This window comes from Stenella coeruleoalba (assembly GCF_951394435.1).
Source record: "Stenella coeruleoalba genome assembly, chromosome: 16".
NCBI classification, from domain to species: Eukaryota; Metazoa; Chordata; class Mammalia; order Artiodactyla; family Delphinidae; genus Stenella; species Stenella coeruleoalba.
The window spans coordinates 49,799,690-49,822,968 of NC_137162.1; the positions used below are offsets into that span (position 1 = coordinate 49,799,690).

At 39.5% G+C, this 23,279-nt stretch overlaps 1 long non-coding RNA gene across 7 annotated transcripts in view; it reads right to left on the minus strand.

Moving 5' to 3' along the window:
* LOC307175353 overlaps positions 1-23,279 on the minus strand; it is a 638,943-nt gene that overhangs the window by 196,173 nt on the left and 419,491 nt on the right. For 5 of the 7 annotated variants that reach the window (XR_013824319.1, XR_013824320.1, XR_013824323.1 and 2 more), the window contains one exon: positions 8,168-8,255. The exons of the other annotated variants lie outside the window; for them this stretch is intronic. This is a non-coding gene — a long non-coding RNA (uncharacterized lncRNA). The remainder of the gene's footprint in view (positions 1-8,167; positions 8,256-23,279) is intronic. 7 annotated transcript variants of the gene reach the window in all.

Consider the following 23,279-nt stretch of genomic DNA (forward strand, 5'->3'; position numbering starts at 1 on the left):
TGCCCAGGGTTTGGAGCGTATTTGAGTGAATCACTCACTTTGGCGCTATGTGAAAGTGAGGCATCTCATGCAGGGGGTGGTTTCTGATGATTCTATCACATATTGATTTCCTAGAAGCCATTAGAAGCTTTCCCTATCGCTCCCTCAGTCCATCTAATGGTATTGTAGTTTTCTACACAAAATAGTTTCCTGTTTGGAATTTTACGGTGCTTTCTACTTTCCTGACCAAATCCCACCTGGGAAAAGGATACTACTGGGATGAGCGTAAGTGGGGTGGCTTAGGAAGAAGCACCTGCTGGGGGGAGGATAAGACATGTGAATATTTCATCAACTCTTCTGGGGACACTGAGCTGTATTCTTCTTGTTGATACCCTACGTTTCTACCAATATGACTTTGGGCTATTTATCTGGGGAAATTATCACTGTACTCATGTAAACATAATTTACATCTCTCCTCCCTCCTCCCAACCCTATCCCCTGCCTTGTTCTTTATCTTATTAACAAAGAAAAGAGACAAAAAATGGTTCTAACAAAGAGCCCATTGTTCTTTGTTACCTTACACACTAGCCCCTGCCCCTCATTCTACCTTCATCTTTCTTAAGGAATTATAATTACTTATATTCTATCTTCATTTGGTTGTTTCCAGTGATAATTCTAGTTTTCTTCTGGAGTTTTTTAACTCTCTGAATCTATTGTAAATTGTAGTAGGCAGACTTGTATCATTCTAACATGAAGACATATAACAAGTATTCAAATTTTCTGAATCAAGATTTAAAGGCAGAAGTTGTTGTTTTCAATCTCCCTCTTGACAATATCTCACGTTTTACTGGTCTTTATGGCTGCTGAGCCAGTGCATCAAGGTAATGTTGCCACAAAACACCCTATAATCCTGAGTTTTGTGTCTCAACTCCTGATTGAAACTAATAGCTGTGAGCTCACTGTTTAATGCAGTTTAATCTGAAGTGTTATTAGATATAACACCTTCTACTCATCCACAGTGAAGCCATCATTCCCTCTTCTCCCAACCAGAACAGTCCTGAAAACTTCACAACTTAATGAAGTCCTCTTTCCTCCAGGACATGTATGGAAGAGTCCAACGGGCCCATCTCATGGAAGCTCCTATATACCACGAGATATACCCACTTAGCACGGAAGGAGAGCAGATCTAGTTAAAATGAGACAAGAGGTAAATCCAGTTAACCAGACACACAGAAACTGCAAAACATAATCCTATACCAAAAGTAAATGAAGTATAAGGCACCACTGTCAACTCCTCCCTGTTTTGGAACCTTGATATTTCATCGACTAAACTTGAGGTGGGACCATGTGACATGTGGACCAAGTAAAGACATCAGTGTCAATCCATATGAAATATTAGTAGAACTTCATTCTTGTTCTTTTTTGATAAACTATTAAAATAGAAGCCCTTATCTTTTTTAAAAATGCATATTGCAATGGATGATCTTGAGCACCCCTAGAGTGTAAACAGCCCATTTTGGAAACCACTGGTCAAGAACACTGCTTCGCACCAGGTGGTTCATGGGCCAAGAAGACAATATTCTTTTGTCTTCCACTAGTTCTTCACTTGGTCCACTGCCCGCTTCTGGCCTTTAAACAATGGCTGTGCTCCCTCCACTTCTCCATGATATCCATTATGAAATGTGTTTGGGGCTGAAAAGTATATTTGTAACATACCTATGAACCAGGATTCTGTCTAGAAAATGTGTCTTTTCTTCTAGGTGGTAATTTTGGAAAACCAAGACCCAGAGGACTTTTTTGACTTTTCTCCTCACAGTTTATTACCCTGCAGTTGAGCGGGGTGTGAGAAAGAGGAAGTAAAAGTGTACCTTTGGGTCAGTTGACTAGCAATTAGTAAACAGTGACCTGGACACAAGATGGCTAGCCAGCCTTGTTCTCAGAGTGGATCCTGAGTGGGGGAACGCACGAGCCTGAATCCCAGTTCCCTGGGGCTCCACGAACCTCCCAGTAACTGCTGCAGGGGACCTGAATCTCCTCACAGGTGCCTCTCAGGAGCCAACCATGAGGACAACACTCATCATGACAGATGAATAACACTCCTCTTCAGAAATCTTTCTCTTAGAGTCATCAGTGGTTCCATTTTTGCTTCAGCTTTACATGGAGATCTCAGAGACCCAGAGAAGGTTAAGGAGAAGTCAAAATTGAAGTTGTAGGTGCTCAGAAGGAACTTTAAATGCATGAGTTTCATCAATCCATGAAAAGAGATCCAAACTTTATATTGAAGTCAATGGGCAGTTAAAGAAGGTTTGTGCACATAGGCATGACATAATCAGACCTATGTTTTAGAAAAAATTCTGGCAGTAGCTTGCTTGGGAGAATGCCAAGTGGTTAGAGTTGATTCTCTTGAAACACCCATATTTTCTGAGTTTCTGGTATCCTTGTGTTTTAATCAAGTGCTCCTTTGAAAGTGCAAGCTCTTTTGTCAGCAATTTCAGTTCTTTGCAGAGCGTCTGGTTCTATCTGGTTGCCCATTGCTGGGCCTGGGAGAATCTACCTCACATAGACCCAGAGAAAAATAAGAGTTCAAGTCAAGACTCTGTGACTATATACTGAGTTCCCAGGTCTCTGGAGACTTCACTACCACATGCCTTCTTTCATTTCCAAAGGAAAGAGCTTTTGTCTGTCTTCCTATAACATTGGCATCAGCCCTCTCAGTAGTAGACTTAGGAAGAGGTTCTCACAAAATAAGGGCTTCCATGTGTGGCAAGGAGGGGAAATGTGGTGAGGAAACATATATCAGTTCCACAGGTTTACTGTCAAAAATCACAAGGGTGAAAATGACCTGAAAAATTTGAAAGACCCTGTCACTGTTATTTCAATGCATGGGTTTGGGTAGATATAAATTCAACAGCTTGCTTGTGAAAACCTATAGCTAGATTGATATCTCCCTTAGCCATCAAAATAATCAAGGAAAGAGGAATCTGAAAGGAAGAAAGCAGGGAGAGAAGGGGGAAAAGAGAAGCATATTTTCTGGACATTAGAGGAATGGAAAGGGGCTGGCATCAACTTTCCCACAGCTTATGTTAATGCCAAGTGTTCCATATGCTTTTTCTCCTCCAGTAATCCACGGCTATAGAAATATACATCCCCAGACCATGTGCACCTTCACTATGGCTACTCCACTGGCTTCAGCACAGAGATAGTTTCCTTCTTTGTGAGTGCTCGAAAGATCTGTTTGTGGTTCTTGTTTTGAAGGAGAAGCCACCCTCTGGTTTGGATATCTCTGGGTGAGGACATGCTCATCTGCCCCAGCCTACACCTGAGGACTAGACAAAAGACCTCTGTGTCTGTGTAGCTCTGCTGTCCGCCTGTAGTGGTGAGGTCATCCTGGAGGAGCTACTTTTGCAGACCACCATCCTGAACTACCCCAGGGGCCAACATTCACATTAAAACCTATTTGAATGGTGTCCCTGGAATACTGACCCTCACCTTCTGCAGGGCTGCCCGTGGTAACTGTGTATTTGGTACCCAGGGCATACACTGATGCCTGATATTTGGATACCACTGAGCAACAGATATCCTTGTGTCCTCTAAAACATATCCTCCCCTAATTGTGAACAAGAATTAGGAGTCTAGACTCAGAAAAGACAATCATCCCAGAGCAAGGTCTCCCTAAAAAGCTCTCACCTCCCTGTACCTATACATGTTAGAGTTCTGTCTTTAACTGTCAATGTTTCCTTGTTATCATATAACATCACATCATATCACATTACATCCTATTACATCATATCCTATCACATCACTTAACATCACATCACATTACATTACATCATATATATAAGGAAGAAGGTCAACATGGAGTCCTGGGAAAGGTACACTGAAGGATCCCAGGAATCATCAACCCTACGGAAATTATGTAAAATGTTTTGCCTGTATAAATATCTGCATTTTTTCATGAAGAAAAATTTCCATAGTTTTTTTTATCAACTTCTCAAAATGTTTTAAAACACAAAATGGTTAGCAACCAGGAGTCTAGAGGTAATTCACTTCTCATTTGGATATTTTAGCCCATCATTATTTGGTAGTTTATGTGGTTTCCAGTTGTCTCTTTCCTCAGGGGTTCAGAAGCCCTGACCACTTTTTTTTTTTTGTCTTTCTTTTGCTCTACTTGAACTCTCTTTCCTTGCTTCCTGTGCCCCCCTCCAGGCTTTCCATTTATCTGTGTGCAAACATACCTGCTGGTCCAAATTATCACTCAGAAGAAATGTTTCATTTCTCATTCGGGAGTATTAATGGCCATAGAGTCTGTATGCTTATCTCATCTGTGTCCCAAGAACGTAAGACACCTCCAACAAGGAAGGTTTTCTTTTCAAATAAAGCAATCTCACACTTGTCATATTCCTCCCTGACAGAATGGTTTGTCTTCCCTGGCTTGCGTGCCCCTCGACCTCTGGAAGACATTTGCCACTTGGGAGAAGATGCCCACCGTGGGGGCAGCCTCTGAAGTTCATGCTTCACACTGGTCCCTTTGTCACCCTTAGTAATTTACAGCAGTTCTCTTGGTACAGTAAGTGTCTAAATGGGAGGGCAAAGCCTTTACCAAGTCTCCTCATAAATGTGCACAGAATATTATCCTGCAATGAACTCCCCAATCCAGGGCACAAAGTAGTCGTATATACGGATGGTTTTCTTTTTTCAGTTTTTCCTGTAGTCTGATATTTTGTTCAGTGTCTGTTGGCGATGGTGTAGTTGTGGGCTACCAGTATATACATTTCCTCTTTCATGCAGCAAAACCCACAGGTCACAAGGCACAGACAATCACTTCTCCAAAACGGTTAATTATGTAAAAAATTCCTAGCCCAATACTGTCATATTGCTGTACATTTTTCAGGTTTGCATAAATATTTTCAGTTGATCTTCACAACAACCCTATCAGGTTGATAGGGAGAGGGTAGTTAGTATCGTATTACACAGGCAAAGACATCTTCAAAGAGATTAAAGTTACCCCATACACTAATAGCTAAGAAGGATCAGACCCTGGAGGATTTTGGTTTTTTTTTTTTAATCAAAGTCCAGTGCATATTCCATGATATGATACTGTATCTGAAATTTGAAAGTACACAAATTCAACGTTAATATGCCTACAATCATCCTTTGACGAGAAGTCTCAATTTAGTCTCTAGGTTTCAAGGGCAAGAAGGTAGAATTTTCAAAGGGTGCTGGGGGTATGACTTCAGGATAGTTATGTAATTCTAACAAATGTCAGACTCCTAGAAGATCTTCCCTTTTCTGAAGTCATGAATAATCAAAGTGATTACAAAAGTGATTCCATATTCTCCTTTGCATCTCTCAAAAGAACACAAACAGGAAAGCAAGTAATACTTCATTGCAGTGCCTCTGATGAACCCAGGGTCCTCTGTCCCATAAATCCCAGATCTCAGAGCTACTCCAGAGCAGCAGCCATGTCATCCTCCCAACACCCCTCCCTGAACTCGCCACATGGCTGTTTATCCCTCTTTACTCTACTCCCTTAAACACCCATCTTGTAGCTTCTTCATTTGTTTATTGACACAGAGATTCGGGCAAAGTACTTCTGACTTCTCTCCCAAATATCAATCCAAAAGTAACACAGAAGTGAAAGGAGTGAGAAAAATGGACAAGAGAATTGATCTTCTTTCTGGTGGCCTGTGTACTTAACCTGCAGATAAAGTTACATCACAGGACCACTAAAACAAGGTAAAAAAAAAAAAAAATCATTGCATACTAATTAAATCATTCTACTTCTCCCTCTTCTTAGTCCCAAATATTTCATAGTTCTCTAGTACATGTTTTACAAAATTATCTAATTCAGACAACTCTACTTAGACCATGTTAGGAAAGAATTGTTTATTGAAACATAAAGTCATTTCATGATTCATCATTTTATGTTTCATGGGCCCTTGACTCTTGTCTAGTCTAATAAAAAGAGCAGCACTATTTAGTCCTTAGCACATCAGGGACCTCAGTTCCTAATCCTTCTCACCCTTCCAATTCCTCTGCTAATGATTATATGAGAAACTTCAGCTTCTGGGGCAAAGATCCTACTGCTCTGTCAGAGAGAAAGAAATGTGGGAAATTTCTGGATACTGATAGACTTTAGGCTCCTGTTCAAATGTAAATAGAGAGAGAGAGACTTGAGGGCAGAGAGGACAAAAAATTACTGTTCTTAGGAATTTGCAGAAAAGGAAACTGAAATGGCCAAGAAACATACAAAAGATGCCCAATCTTACCAGTACTTAGAGAAATTAAAATTTGAACCATATACAGTATGATTCTACACCAGCAATTCTGCAAAAATTTTAAAGTATGACAATGCCAAGTAATGATATGGTATAGAGACATGAAGACATGTATTACACTACTGATGGGAATATAAACTGGTCAACCACCTTAGAAACTATTTGGAAATATCTAATAAAGTTGAAAATTTAGGTACTCTACCACCCAGCAACTCTATACCGGCATATATATTCTATAGATCACCTTAAAATTGTGTCATAAGGAGCTGTATATAAAAACGTTCACAGCATAATAAATTGTAAAATTTTCATACAACGAGATACCATACAGTACTCAAAGTAAGTGAATACAGCTGGAAAAATCAACATGAATAAATAAATAAATCTTACAAACAAGGCTTTGAGCAAAAAAACAAAAAACAAAAAAAACAAAACAAAACAAAGCAACTGGCACTAGAATATTTCCAGTATAATACAATTTACATAAAGTTGGAAAACATGCAACTAAATACCATATAGTCTTTAGGGATACTTAGATGGGGAAGAACAGCATAAAGAAACGGGTAGGTGTGAGAACAGCCAATCAGTATACCGGGCACATTTTGGAGGAAGGACCTCCAAATAATGGGATCAATGAGGGGTATACAGGAAGTTCAACTAATTTTCTACTTCTTGGATGTACTATGCATTAGTGTTTATGACAGTTTTCCTTACAGTTTCAAATGTATAAGATCTTTCATGCTTTATTATTTAAAAAGTTCCAGTGCCTTGACTGCATGTTGGACCTCACTACATTACAGCTTTACTCCTATCACTCAACTGGGTTCTGGAACTTGGCATGGTGGGAGGGGGACTGGGGTGGTCACTGCCAGTGGAAGCCAGGTGAGAAGGTGTAACAGTTAGGACGGATATGTTCCATTGATCTGCCAAATAGAAGGTCAGCAATTCCTCTCAACATCATGAGAAGGTCATGAGTGTAAAAGAAAAAGAAGACAGGACTCAGAGTGTGGTTTACTGCCACTTCTGAAAGTGTAGTTGTACTCCCCATTAAAGGGGAATCCATCCTGGCATGGAAACAAGTTTTCTGTGCAGATGTTTGGGTTTAATGCATCACTTAGGCTCCAACAAGGGAGGCTTCACCTTGAAAGCACAGCTGGATCCTCCTGGCTGGCAGGTTCTATTCTCCACATTAAGGGGTCAGAGAGTAGGAGGGGTTGTGACACCTGTTCCCTAATTAACAATTTAGAAGTGCTTATTTCTCCAGCACTACCCTTGGTAAAGAGAACTGCTAATTGCACTTCTGGGGCTTCAGTGGCCTTGAAGCATAGGTACATGTGGGCCCAGGACAGGACTCTCTGTCTTAAACCAACTGATCTTCTGCCAAATGTGAGGTCCTCACCTGGAGATGAGTTACTACATATACAATTCAAGGATGAAGAAAATGGACAGGCGATCATGTCAAGGGAATACGGTGAAGGTAGACAGGTCGGGTAAGGTGGGGGAATCCACAGGGTAAAAGACACTCATCTGGCTGGTGAAACACTTGTAGAGAAAAGTGTGATCATCAACAGGTGCAAGTGCAAAGGATGGCAGCAGATCGCGGAAGGCAGTTCGTGGCCATGGAAGGCCAAGATAAGGAATGCAAGTTTTTGACTTAAAGGCAGTGGCAGGTATGGGGTATTATGCTGTGATTAAAATGCAATATGATGTCCAGAACTTAGAAAGATCGCCCTATGCTACATCTTTTGCTGTATTTTCCTGTGCAATCCATTTCTCCTTACTTTGTTTTTACACACCTCATCAAAGCATGGAACAAGCGAGCAGGGCCTAGGAATGTGCAGAGACAATACTCACTTAAAACTCTGTGAGCAGGTTAAGGAACGAGCTGTCAGGATGGAAAGTAAACTCACCTCCCCAAAGAGGGAGACATCCATCTCCTCAGCCAATGAGTTGGATAAGCTTTGGGCAGATGACTTCCAACCATAATGTGGTGTTGTTCTGAAATGAAATGAGTCACCAAATTATTGGGGGGTTTACAATCCTGGCTAACTGGCTAAACTCTCTAAAGGCTTTGGAAGATGCCAAGTGAAGAAGTAGACTGGTCTTCTATTGGTCATGCTTTCAAAGAAGCAAGCACCTTCCAGCTGTTGAGAGTTGAGCCCTGCTGTGCCAAGCCACGCCACAGTATCCTAGAAAGATGGTACCTTTCCTTCGCCATGATGAAGGAGGAACCCAAGAGGAAGTGAAGACCCAAAAACTGAGTCCTCTAATATTTTGACCAAATTCTTAGTATAAATATTCTCCAGGAAACTTTGAGTATTTTCCCATTTCATCTTTGTTCTAAAACAAGAATAGGACTCCTATTTGAGGTCTGAGGGAAGATAGAGGGACCTTCAAAATCTTAACTATAAGCTTGATATGAATTGTTTCCCATGGGAAACCTCTGGTTTTAAGCTTCCCCAGTCATGGACTACTTTGACACAGTAGAGGGTGTGGCACAAACTGCAAGGGTTTGCAGCATGATTCTGCCACCCTCCAATTCTATAATCCTGGGCACATTACTTAACCTCCATATGACTCAGTTTCCTGATCTGTGGAATGGAGAAAGTAATGATCACTATCCTTAGGGTGCAAGTGAAGATGAAGTGAGTGCTGGGAGCTTAGTATCTCCGAACAAACCCATTATCCAAATTGTTAGTGTCTGTGGGTATGTCTGTGTATGTGTGTGCAAGTGTCTTTTCAAGATGAAGACAAGTGGGTTCCATTTCACACCACAAAGCAAGAAATTTAATAACATGTAACAGCAGATATTTCTTCTCCCCCAAACACTTCTTTGGTTGCTAGTGTTTAGGACTCCGGCTATTGGAACACTCAGCCTAGCAACTATAATTCCCATGCAGCTTTAGACCTCAGGTTTTGATCTTTGCTGTTCTTCCAAACCCCTTTCTTACTGCAAGAAACTAAGCTCTGTCCTAGCTCCCCCAATCCCTAGAGTCCCTGTCCATGGTTTCTGTTAACCTTCAAAGAAATAGAGGGAAAATAAAATAACACATTCTTTGTCTTGTTATTTTCATACTAGGAAACTGTTAGAATCTGGACGTTGTCCACCTGCCTCATTTAATGTTCTGCTTAAACTAGAGTTGTATCTTGAGTTGATAAAAGAAAAAAAAAAACTTAGCACATCTACACCTCACACATTTATCTCTCTTGTGTGTGAGAACATTTAAGTTCTACTCTCTTAGCAAATTTCAATTATGCAATACAGTGTGATCAACTATAATCATGGTGGTTTTTTGTGTGTGTGTTTTTTTTGTGGTACGCGGGCCTCTCACTGTTGTGGCCTCTCCCATTGCAGAGCACAGGCTCCGGACGCGCAGGCTCAGCGGCCACGGCTCACAGGCCCAGCCGTTCCGCAGCATGTGGGATCTTCCCAGACCGGGGCATGAACCTGTGTCCCCTGCATTGGCAGGCGGACTCTCAACCACTGTGCCACCAGGGAAGCCCAACTATAATCATGTTTTACATCAGATCTTCAGACCTTATTTTATTTTATAGTTAAAAGCTTATAACCTTTTCCCAACCTCTCCCTATTACCCTCAACTCCCAGTCCCTGGAAACCACTTTTTAAATTATCTGTTTCTATGAGTTTGACATTTAAAATTTTTTTTAGATTCCACATATAAATAATACTATGCAGTACTTGTCTTTCTCTGTCTGGCTTATCTCACTTAGCATAATGCCCTCAATTTCCTTCTTTCTCATGGTTAAATAATATTTAGATATATGCCATATATAAGCACATATCACATCTTCTTTATCCATTCATTTATTAATAGACACTTAGGTTGTTTCCATATCTTGGCTATTATGAATAATACTGCAATTAACATGGGAGCACAGATACTTCTCTAATACTTTGTTTTCATTCCCTTCAGATATATATCCAGAAGTGGGATTGCTGGATCATATGGTAGTTCTATTTTTAATTTCTTGAGGAACCTTCATACTGTTTTCCATAGAGGCTGAACCAATGTACACGTCCATCCACAATACACAAGGGATTCTTTTTCTCCATATCCTTGCCAACACTTACCTCACTTGTCTCTTTGATAAAAGCCATTCTAACAGCTGTGAGGTGATATCTCACTGTTTTGATTTGCATTTCCCTGATTATTAGAGATGTTGATCGTCTTTTTCATGCACCTGTTGGCCATTTGCATGTCTTCTTTGGAAAAATGTCAATGCAGTTCCTTTGCCCATTTTTTGATAAGATTGTTTTTTTGCTATTGAGTTGTATGAGTTCAATGTCAATTCATTTATGACAGAGGAACCAAGAATATACAGTGGGAAAAGGATAGTTTCTTCAATAAATGGTGTTGAGAAAACTACACAGCCCCATGCAAAAGAATGAAATTGGACCTCTCTGTTACACTGTACACAAAAATCAACTCAAAATGGATTAAAGACTTGAACGTAAGACCTGAAACCATAAAACTCCTACCAAAAAACATAGGGGTAAGTTCCTTGACATCAGTCTTGGTAATGATTTTTTTTTCTAATTTGACACCAAGAGCAATGGTAAGAGAAACAAAAATAAACAACTTGGACTCCTGGACTCCATCGAACTAAAAGGTTCTGCACAGCACAGGAAACCATCAACAAAATATAACATAGGAGCAAACTATAACATAGGAGAAAATATTTGCAAATCATATATTTGATAAAGGGTTAACCTCCACTGCCATTTAAAAGTCTTTCAGGATTTAGGTTGCTCTAATCCTTGAGAAAGTATTTACTTTTACTTACTTTTAATATATGCTACATTCTAAAAAGTTTCAAAGTGATATACTTTTCCGAAGGGATCCTTCTACCTCCTCAAACCACATATTTGTCAGGTTGTGGGATGTGTCCTCACAACCTGATACAAACTACTTTCTAGAAAGTGAGGTTTCTCCATCCAATATTTTACATGAAAAGTTGCCAAGCATCAACCAAAGATGCTTTGCCATTGCTCATTTTTACAGCATTTATCAATTACCTGACATTTGTAAATAGGATGTTAGACTGTCTGAAGCTTTTGTTGGTCTCTCAATGGTTATTCACAAACAGCAAATAGTCAGAGACAAAAAGTCATGAAGTTCAACACACTTGAGCTGTTATAAGGGCAATGAAGGATAAACACAATTCTGCCAGGGCTACTGTAAGGTTACAGGTGTGTACCGCTTCAAGAAGGGCAATTTACACCATGAAATTGGATTAACAATCTCTCAAATGATCAAAATACAAGTATGAACGTGTTTCCTCAGAAAGGATTTATGTTTTTTAAGGCAAGATATGTTAGCCAGCTCAGACTGGCATCACAAAATACTACAGACTGGGTGGCATAAACAACAGAAATCTATTTCCTCACAATTCTGGAGGCTGGAAGTCCAAGATAAGGGTACCAGCATAGTTGGGTTCTGGTGAGGATTCTCTTCCTGGCTTGCAGATGGCCACCTTCTTGCTGTCTGCTCACATGGCCTTTTCTCAGGGTATGCACGTGGAGAAAAAGAGAAAGATTGATCTTCTGCTCTTCTTATAAGGCCACAAATCCTATCAGATTAAGATCCTAACTTATGACCTCACTTAACTGTAATCACATCCTAAAAGCCCTATCTCCAAATACAGTCACATTGGGGGTTTGAATTTTAACATATGAATTTTGAGGAAACACAATTAAGTCCATAGCACAAGGTAATATAATAAAAGGGATTCCCATCATAGTTTGAGCATCTGTGATTATTCAGTATCTCCAGGCCCCTTAATGAGAACAACACACATGGATACTACCCAACCAGTGGTGCTTATACTGGTGCAAAATATAGTTTCTCATGATCATACCATTCCATAATACAAATGCATTTCTCTGGATCCTTAGTAAATCTGGAATTGTTTCTTAATGGCAGTAAAAATACCAATGAGATATTCAGCTAGTCAGAATGTCCTCAGCTTCTTGGCTCTCTTATCTGTTTCTAGCTATAAAGTGTTTCATGTTGAAGGCATGACATAAGAACAAAGTTTCTATAAGCATTTTAAAGATATTTTCCTGTTTACCTTCAAAAAGGGGAAGATAAAGATTTTCAATCTTCCAAAAATTTTAGATGGAAAATCCCATAGAATTGCATCATGTGGTTCACTCATTGTCCTGAAGCAAAACTCCTATGCAACTAAAGCTCCTTCAAAAGCAGTATCAGAGCTGTACATGCATATGGTAGAGATTATCATGTTCTCTTATCACTTATATTGGTTTCAGTAAGATCTGTAAATGTTAGGCCTAAATCAAGAACTGATAAATTCTAGCATGGGGTATGTGGCCCTCCAAAATAGACAACTATCCTTGATCAGTGAACTGGGTTATTCTAGGTAAAAATAAGAGAAAATAACTACTATAATTGAAAGTATACATTCATCAGAATCTAAAGACTTCAAACTCTGTGCTAGAAACTCTCTGTATCATAGGGTAAGGATGGAGTGGCGGTGGTATAAAGATACATATCTGAACCTTTCTCTAAGAAATGTACTATGTCTTTTATTGCTAAACAACCCACTCTCAGGAAGTCATTGGCGTGTCAAAAGTTGACATCTCTACGGAAACATTTTTCAGGAGGGGAAATTAATGCTTTGACGGGGACATCTTTATCCCTGTATTAATTCAATCCCATGTCTAACTCAGAAGTGACTTAAAGACTATATTTGGAAACAACGTTTAAGACTCTGTTTCCTTCTTTCCATGCCAGGCAGAAAAATCTTCCCTCTGAGGTCACAAAACGTTCTACCTGCCTCAAAGTGCATATACTGCATTTTTCCCCCACCAAAGTGCATATATTTATTTGTTTAACTGTCTGATACCTTTTGTCAGATTAAAATGTCACTGATAGTAAGAATTACATCATATTGCTCTTTGCTATGGTGATAGGAGCCAGAACATAAAAATAGTTCCTAGATTAGTCCCAGCATATGTAGTTTTCTGAAGTTATATAGTGGGGTTCAAAATCGGCATGCATTTGTTGTCAGGAGCACAAGGTCAAAGGAGACAGGAGGTGAGGCCCTGAGGTAAGGGACTCTGACTTTTTCAACTGAGACAAACATGTCACGTTAGCTAAGTCAGTACCCTGGACAGTGCCACGTGGAATGGTTCTAATAAAATTTGATATGCTTTTATCTGTAAAAAGCTCAGAATGATGTTCTTAAAGTTCCATGGTTGGCAAAAGGACAAACAATGCTTACAATGAGCTTTGTTCTTACGGCTCTTGGGATCTGTCCTCACTGTTCTTCCCAGCTTTTAGTAACATCTTCATCAGAAGTGACATTCAGGTCTTGCTGACCATTCCATTAGGATATCTATACTTCTGAACAAATATAACCAATTGACAGGATGGAATTTTTTACTTTTCATGGAACTTTCTTTTTCCTTTATATGCTTTATATGATGGTGAGTATGGAGTAATGACCATGGTCCTTAATAGATATGAAATGGATAGACAAAGACTATTCAGCCATATTTCCATAACACACCTGGCTCACAAATGATTTCTCCTATATGTTTCATGGTAAGATAGTACTTGTTACGTCAGTGCTATGTGCTGTCACACCCTTTGGGGTTTCTGATTTGATTAAAAGAACTAACCTCACTTTTTTTCTTGCTTCAAAACTTCTATTGCCTTTATATGTGCGCCTCCTTTCTGCTTAATAATACAGCTTTACCTCTGGTAAATCATAACTGAGATAGCAAACACATCATTAGGTAAGCAACCTAAGCTGAAAATTGGCTATATTTTCAAAATGCTGATGCATGGGATTTGGAGGTCTTACCTTACCTGACAGATGGCCAAAGAAAATGGTTACAGCAGATCCCTTCCTCCACACTTCAATGCTTTGTTAAATAAGAATATGCCTATTTAATTAATATTGATTTAACACTGACTGTCCTTGAGACATATTACCCTCTGACACATTTTTACCTTCAAAACTGCCAAAATTGCAAAATGTATAATTATAAAAAAAATTCAAATCCATTTCCAATCCCAGGGTTATTGTGGTTTGTTATCACCAATTCCCAGCTACTCCATGAAGGAGCTACATGTCTCAGCAAGCAGCAATGCCTTTATTTATGACCCCCAGAGATTCACTAGTTTTGCCAGACATTTCTCAGAGCATGTCCCAGGTCACCCAGGAGTGGAACGTTAGTGCAGGATAAAAGATTCTGACTATATTTGTCTTATGATCCTGGCATTTGTTAGAACATGACAACTTCACTTTGATAGAAATATTAGGTAGTTATTTCTTTGTAAGTAAATAACATAAAGAAGGGATTTATCACTTGGAAGAAGAGGGCAAGTTTATTATTCTTGACACCTTCTATCTGCATTTGAATAATGGATAAATAACCAGAAACCCTTGTTTACCTAAGGTAAGACTTTTTTTTTCTTTCATTTGCAAATTTGCTTATTCAGTTCTCACTCTTGGATTGCATCCAAGTTTCAGAGAAGGCCTTTGGGTAATAGTCCCTTTCTAGTAAAACCCCGTCCCTCTGTGAGGGGAAATGTACACATCATTAGATCCAGCAAGCATCTTTTGAGATCCACACTCCATTTTCAGTCTCAGAATAGTAGGCCTGTCCTCCCACATATAAATTTTACTCAAATATCTTAATTAATCAGCACCCTCATTTGTGTGATGGTGCAAATCACAACATTTTTTCTAACTCTGACCCCTCAATGAATGAATGATATGCAAGAAGGCCAAACATCTGTTGAACTTTCCAGGTAGACACTGACTGGAGGAGGAGATGGGAGGCACTCATTTCAGCCCTAACCAACCGGAAGTCATCTGCCCTTGGAAGTCCTCTGTCCAAATCTGGGCAAAAACAGTATTTTCAGAATAGCGTGATCAGAGGCTCTCTTCCTGGGGCAATGTAAAGCCAAACGTTAGAGGTCCAGAAGTGAAAGATCTCGGCTACTTTTATCTCTAGTAATAATGGGGTGGATTTGTAAGTAATAAGACAGAAAATAAAGAAAAGCCTGGGACTAGGGTGAGCCATTGCTTCACCTAATTTAAAGAAAGATGCATGGTCACTCAGACTGGTATGATATTCTTGATAGGGTTGAGGTTAAATGGTTGGGCATGAAAAAGGGTCAAGATAAAACCAGTTGATGTAACAGAATGATTCTGAGTTGAAGCACAGAAGTTAGGGCTGGTAGAGGCCATCTCTGGAGCAATCTTTGCTAGAAGCATCAGGGACAGTTCCCCTAGTTACTGCTGCTGTGAGAATGGGGTTTTGCCAAAACAGCTGCCTTATTTTCCTTTCTGGTATGACTTTGCTTTTCTTCTTTGCTTTGTTTCTATGGTAATCATGGCCCGTTTCTTTGGATCATGACTCTGTTCACTATCTAGTCAACATCCATGGCCACAACTCATTTGCACACTCCCATGAAGTAAATTATCACAGAGAATGAGTGTTTGGGGTGTGTTGAAGACAGAGAAATGATATCAAATGTCTCTGTCTGAAAAACTGTAGCAACTAGAAGAGTCATATAATTGTTCCAGAAAGTTCTCACTTCCCATTCCAATCTCTGGAATAGCTCATCCACTTGGCACCTTCCTCTAAGAACACAGCCACACTGCACAAAGGACTTGTATCAATGCAGAGATCACAAGGAAGGTTTAGTGGAGTCTCTCATGCACATCTCAGCATCATCTTCAGTCCTAAAAAGGCAGTTGTCATAATTTCACATGTGGGCATCTTCCAGGAGCCCCTTGGGCAAATAAATGTCCCATCAGTCCAAAGCTTTCTGATTCACACCATACAGTTCCCCAAAAAAAGGAAAAATTGTATTTTGGAAAAAAAAATAGAACTAAAAAGTTGTAACTGTTAACTATTATTTTCAAGTAAAGCATCTCAAGATATGTATGCTTTTTTCCAGAAGATGTTTTATATTATTTCTACAAATATAACATGTCATGCCTGCAAAGTTCACATTAGGAATGTCTGCTTACAAGCTCTGCCAACTCCTTGTTGAATATTTCTATGAAAGAACACAAAGAAGGGGCTGCTCCTGAATCTGCCTCAAGTGAGTCATGGAGTTTTGACTTTATGTCACTGCTGCCAATCATTTCTGCTCCAGAGAAGACTATTAAAAGGATTCGACAAATCCCACCTTTGAAGCTCTCTGTGGTTATAGTCAAGCTTTCTATTTTGATTCTTCCTAAAAGGTGAATATTTGAAACAAAAGGACCTTGCAAGTATCGGGAGGACTGAAACCAATGTTGTGATATCAGAAGGGTTAGTACCACTGGTTGGACTGAAGAATGAAAAGGCAATCATATGAGCCTTTGATTAAACTCTTGTCTCTTGCTACCTTAAACCTTCTGCCTCATTGATCACTGCATATAAACAAAAAATAGACCAAGGCTGAAAACTGGAGCCATACTCTATTTTGACATATACTTAAAATAGGGAGTAAACCCTAGGCAATGAAAGAATCATGGACTTGGGGCTCTGGAATGTGAAGGTGGGCTTATATTTCCCCATTTATTTACTAATCTGCCTTCTTTACTAATCTGCCTTCTTTACTATATCTATATCTATATCTTTACTATATCTATATCTATCTTATATATTACTATATATCTTTACTATATTACTAATCTGCCTTCTTTACTATATCTATATCTTTACTGTATCTATATCTAGATACTATATATCTTTACTGTATAGTAGATATTTACTATATCTCAGCCTTCAGATACGTTCCATATACTACAAATTGTTATACTTTTTCCTTATGTAACAAAAAAGTATGGTCCAGTAAGAGACAAACACCCATGAACAATGCTCAGATGAGCTCAAGCATCTCCTGAGTATTTCATTAGCCATCCCGGTGTTCAGATTGACTTATGCGCCTCAGGTCCATCGTTTCCTCACCATTAGCCATCGTTAGACCATTATGACTCCCTGCAGTCCCTCAGCTTACTGCTTCCAGGGAGGAGGTGCAATCGTGCCCAGTGGTGCTGAGCTAGTTTTCACTATCGCTAATTTTCTGCCAGAATCTATGAGTAATGTCACATTTCATGCTGTTCCAATAAAAACATTTACTCCCTGGCAAGGCTAGTAAAGAGCCTGATGGAGAAACTACAGAAAGTCCCCATGGGGGCAAAAGGTGACTGAGATTTTGTCATGAGAAAAACTGAGTACCCACCTAGGCTGACACAGCAGATCAAAACAAAGAAAAAAGAATGAGGTCATCAGGTCATGACCCAAACACTTTGAGACATTTATTCATTTACTCAAAAATATATTTTTAGCACCTACAATGTGCCAGACACTGTACAAATAGAACAGTCATGTCTGTTGGACACAATCCCTTGGAGCCAGAAGGTCTGGGATCTGCTCCATGTTTCCACCTTACTGAGCTGTGCAACTTAATAAAAACAGCTTAACTTTGTGAGGTCCCTGGCTCCTAATCTTCTAATCTACATAATAGTCATCTGTTTCACAATACACCTATGTAATAATCTATATAATATAACCTATATAATAATCATTCAAATCTTAACTTACTGATAGAAATTCATGGAAAGTGGCATTATACCTATTGGAGGCATATATATATATATACACACACACACACACACACACACACACACACACACACACAGACACACACACACACAGAGGGGGAGAGAGAGAGAGAGAGAGAGGGACAAAGAGAGAGACAGAGAGACAGAGATAGAAACAGAGAAAACCCTTAAGAGGAGGATATTCTCCTATATAAACACTCATCTTCTAACACTGTAGAAGAAAGGTAGGTCCTTCCAACATTCAGCTAACAAATATGTGTCATCTCCACATTGCTGTCTACCCACGAAGCAAACACAAAGGTCAACTGGACATGAGAGAGAGTAATGGGAGTACCCAGTTATCTAGGGCATAGTCTTAAACATTATGCAAAGTTGATATTGAGACATCAGGAAACATGCCTGAAGCATAGTACCTTCAGAAGAAGGTACTGCCAATTGATGGAAGTCTCTAGGACCATCCCATCATTTTCTCTATATTTACAGTGTCTGAGGAAATTTGAACATATTTACATGGATATACTTTCTCCTATGATGGTGCTTTGCTGAAATAAATCCCCCCTTCTGTATTAGCCTCTAACTTGTTATCACTACTGCTTTGAGGCATCTGACTCAGTTTATATGAAGACTATAGGAACATATAGGTAATATAACTATAGGATTTATTTAGTATGCTCCATACAGGTTGCCCAACACCCTCATAGACCCACCCCATTAGTTGTGTCTCAAGGTGGAAATGGGATGCCTAGAACCCTAATCCCTTAATCCTCAAGTGGCCACCATGAGGTAATACACCCTTATTAAGCAGAATACACACTGGACATTGCCCTCTATAGCCACTGACTGGTGCTGCTTCCAGGTGCCAGTCTGTTCTCCTACCATGGTTCTAGAACCATATCACCTTCATGGCCCTTCTAGTTCATCTCATGGTCAAGAAGCTGCCTAAACAGCTTGCTTAATGCTCCCTTCCCTGGAAACTCACCCTGCTTACTTCCTGATGTTGGGTTGTGGGTTCCTCTTGAGAAGGAGGCATCCAGAGGCCCATTTTTAGGGCAACAAGAATAAATAGAAAGACATTTGCAGAATGAGTAGATCCAAAAATTAAAAGAGGAATTGTGGGGTCTCTCAGTCCAGTCCCCCAGCCATCTTCTACCAAAGCCCCTCTGTGGTCTCAGGAACTTTACTCTGTTCCTGAGAACATGTCAGAACTCTCTTCTTAAGAATGAAGAATGAATAAAGGCTGAAATAAAATGAAGAATGAAGGGCAAAATAGGTGAAGGTGGTCAAAAGGTACAAACTTCTAGCTATAAGATAAATAAGCCCAGGGGATATAATGTACAGCATAGTGACTATAGTTATCAATACTCTGTTGTGTATTTGAAAGTTGCTAAGAGAGTAGATCGTAAAAGTTCTCATCACAAGAAAAAAAAATCTGTAACTGTGTGTGGTAATGGATGTTAGCTAAATTTATTGAGGTAATAATTTCACAGCGTATTTATAGATCAAATCATTATGCTGTACACTTAAAACTATCACAATATTATATGTCAACTGTATCTCAATTTTAAAAATGAGGCTGAAGTGACGGGACTTTGAGTTTCCCCTTAAAAATCTGCTAATATTGCCTGTCCACCTCTACCTCACCCCATCCTCAGCCTCACGCTCTTGCAAAGGAGAGGACTGATGATCATTTCTCCCCAGGCGGTATTTAGACTTTAAGACTGAGACAATCGGTGGAACAGAATAGAAAGACCAGAAATAAACCCACACACCTATGGTCAATTAATTTTCGACAAAGGAGGCAAGAATATCCAATGGGGAAAAGACAGTATCTTCAGCAAGTGGTATTGGGAAAGTTGGACAGCTGCATGCAAATCAATGAAGTTAGAACACACCCTCACACCATACATAAAAATGAACTCAAAATGGCTTAAAGACTTAAATATAAGATATCACACCAGAAGAGAACACAGAAGAGAACATAGGCAAAACATTCTCTGACATAAATCATACCAATGTTTTCCTAGATCAGTCTCCCAAGGCAATAGAGATAAAAGCAAAAATAAACAAATGGGACCTAATCAAACTTATAAGCTATTGCACAGCAAAGGAAACCATAAACAAAAAGAAAAGAAACCTACAGAATGGGAGAACATATTTGCAAATGATGCAACTGACAAGGGCTTATTTTCCAAAGTATACAAACAGCTCATACAACTCAAAAACAAAAAGACAAACAACCCAATTGAAAAATGGGCAGAAGACCTAAATAGACATTTCTCCAAAGAAGAAAAACAGATGACCAATAGGCTCATGAAAAGATGCTTAACATCGCTAGTTATTAGAGAAATGCAAATCAAAACTACAGTGAGGTACCACACCTTACACCAGTCAGAACGGCCACCATTAAAAAGTCTACAAATAACAAATGCTGAAGAGGGTATGGAGAAAAGGGTACCCTCCTACACTGTTGGTGGGAATGTAAATTGGTGCAGCCACTATGGAGAACAGTACGGAGGTTCCTCAAAAAAATAAAAATAGAGTTGCCATAAGATCCAGCAATCCCACTCCTGGGCATATATCCAGAAAAAAACTATAATTTGAAAAGATACATGCACCGCTACGTTCATAACAGCACTATTTACAATAGCCAAGACATGGAAACAACCTAAGTGTCCACTGACAGATGAATGGATAAAGAAAAAGTGGTGTATATACACACACACACACACACACACACACATACACACACACACACACATATACACACAGACACAGGCATGCGCACGCACACACACACACACACACAATGCAATATTACTCAGCCATAAAAAAGAATGAAATAATGCCATTTGAAGCAACATGGATGGACCTAGAGATTATCATACTAAGCGAAGTAAGTCAGAAAGATAAAGACAAATACCATATGATATCACTTATATGTGGAATCTAAAATACAATACAAATGACCTTATCTATGAAACAGAAACAGACTCACAGACATAGAGAACAGACTTGTGGTTGCCAAGGGGGAGAGGGGGTAGGGGAGGGAAGGATTGGGAGTTTGGGATTAGCAGATGCGAAGTATTATATATAGGATGGATAAACAAGGTCCTGCTGTATAACACACTATATTCAATATCCTTTGATAAACCATAACAGAAAAGAATATGAATTTTATATAGATATATATATAGATATATATATGTATAACTAAATCACTCAGCAGACATTAACACAACATTGTAAATCAACTATACTTCAGTACAATTTTAAAATATAAAATAAAAATAAAACTGAGACAATTCAGATTGCTTTGGAATACTCTATATTGAACATAGTAGTCTATGAGCAGTGTTTCTGGTAACAGGCCCACCTCCTCCATCACAGCTAATTTGGCTAGCTGTGTCCATCTCAGCTGGCGAGGGCAAGTGGAGGCAAGGTAGAATTACTAGCTAGAATTATTTAGACATTACCTGGTTCTGCCTAATATTCCTGCACCTCTGTACTTCCTACAGACAGACACACACACACACACACACACACACACACACATCTGTCTTCCTGATAAGCCTTCACTCATTTTTCAAACATCTACTGATAAATGGCCTGAAATTGCAGTGTTCCTCCTTGATCATGGTTCACAATTATTAGCTTCTTCCCACGGTTAAGCACTGCACACCACTCCTCACCCTCTCCCCTCCTCTCACTAGCTCCTCCACTCCCAGATTTGCCAGCGTGCTCCCACTACTCTAGGCGTACAGCGAATTCAACAGCACATGTGGATGTGCCAGTCTCTCCTGGGAACCAGTAACGACACAGCTTCTCATCCCATCTCAGCCTTCTTGACTTCTTGCCCTCATTCTGCCAGTCTGATGTTCTTAGTGCCCATGAAATTGAAGATGAGAGAATGTTTATGAAAGAAATGGCCACTTTTAAACTCCATTTTATGCTCACCTCCCAGATATTGATGGGGACCTAAGAATAAGCTAATTATTATCTAGTCAAGAATAAAAGGCCCTAAACAAAGAACAAAGTTTTACTTAGATGGCCAATAGACTGCCATTTGGCAGTACTGACTTGTGGCAACACTTCTCCAACTTTTAGTTTGCATAAGAATTACTTGAGGGAGTTTCTTACAAATGAAGAATCCTAGTCTCTACCCTCAGAATCTTGGAAGCCTTGGTGGTCCCCAAAATATAGGTATATGAGGAGCTTCTGATGGAGGTGGTCTGTGGACAATACTTTGCAAAACACTGGTTTATGGTTAAGAGAAGAGTTTGAGGCCATGCTCTCTGCTTTACATGAGATTATTACTTTTCAATTAATATCTTCTGTGATTATATGGCACAGAAGTTTCATTAAACAAGATTAAAGAGAATACAAAAACTTACATGTTTGTCTGTGCCTTGAATGCTGTGAATATACTTCTGAAGGCAATCTGTATCCCTTTTTATAAAGATTCAGATTTCAATCAGCAATTGAATTCGATGACAGTCCCCATGAGATTAAACAAAATCCCAGTGGACACCCTGATTTTTCTGCTACTAGTTACATTTAAGGGCTATTATCTATAGGACATTAAGGAGGATATTATCTATAATCCTAAACCCTAATTTAAAAATACAGTAATATTACAACTTAAAAAGAAAGTTTTGTGTTTAATACTCTATCTAGGTGCATTCGAAGAGAAAAATACTGATCATTGTGGAAGATGCTTCAAGAAGTCCTTGGATTTAAGGAATATACACAAATAAGCAGTCAAAGCAAGGTAAGGGAACACTAACAAGTATTATTTCTTAAGTATGCTACATAAGGTAAGTATTGCTCAACATATAAAATGCATGTGAGTAGAAAACACTAAAAGGCAAAATATAAACTGGGAAATATATATAATATTGATTTAAAAGGTATAATGGTATAATTACATAAAGAGCTCTTGACTTACTGCTCCTCCCTTGCCCTAGAGGATCTTCTCGTTTTCTCCCTTTCTGCCATTCAAGCAAGCTGCAAACCCTCTGAAAAAAATGCCTCTGCACGTCTAGCTCCTGCAGATTTAGCGTCTTCAGTGGAGTCTCCTATTGTGGGTCCCTGTAGCTGACAGGGTCTTGGTGCTCTTGGCCTGGTGTCAGGCCTGAGCCTCTGCGGTGGGAGAGCCGAGAACAGGACATTGGACCACTAGAGACCTCCAGGCTCCATGTAGTATCAATCAGCAAGACCTCTCCCAGAGATCTCCATCTCAACACTAAGACCCAGCTCCACCCAACGGCCAGAAAGCTCCAGTGCTTGATGCCCCATGCCAAACAAATAGCAAGACAGGAAAACAACCCCACCCATTAGGAGAGAGGCTGCCTAAAATCATACTAAGTTCACAGACACCCCAAAACACACCTCCAGATGTGGACC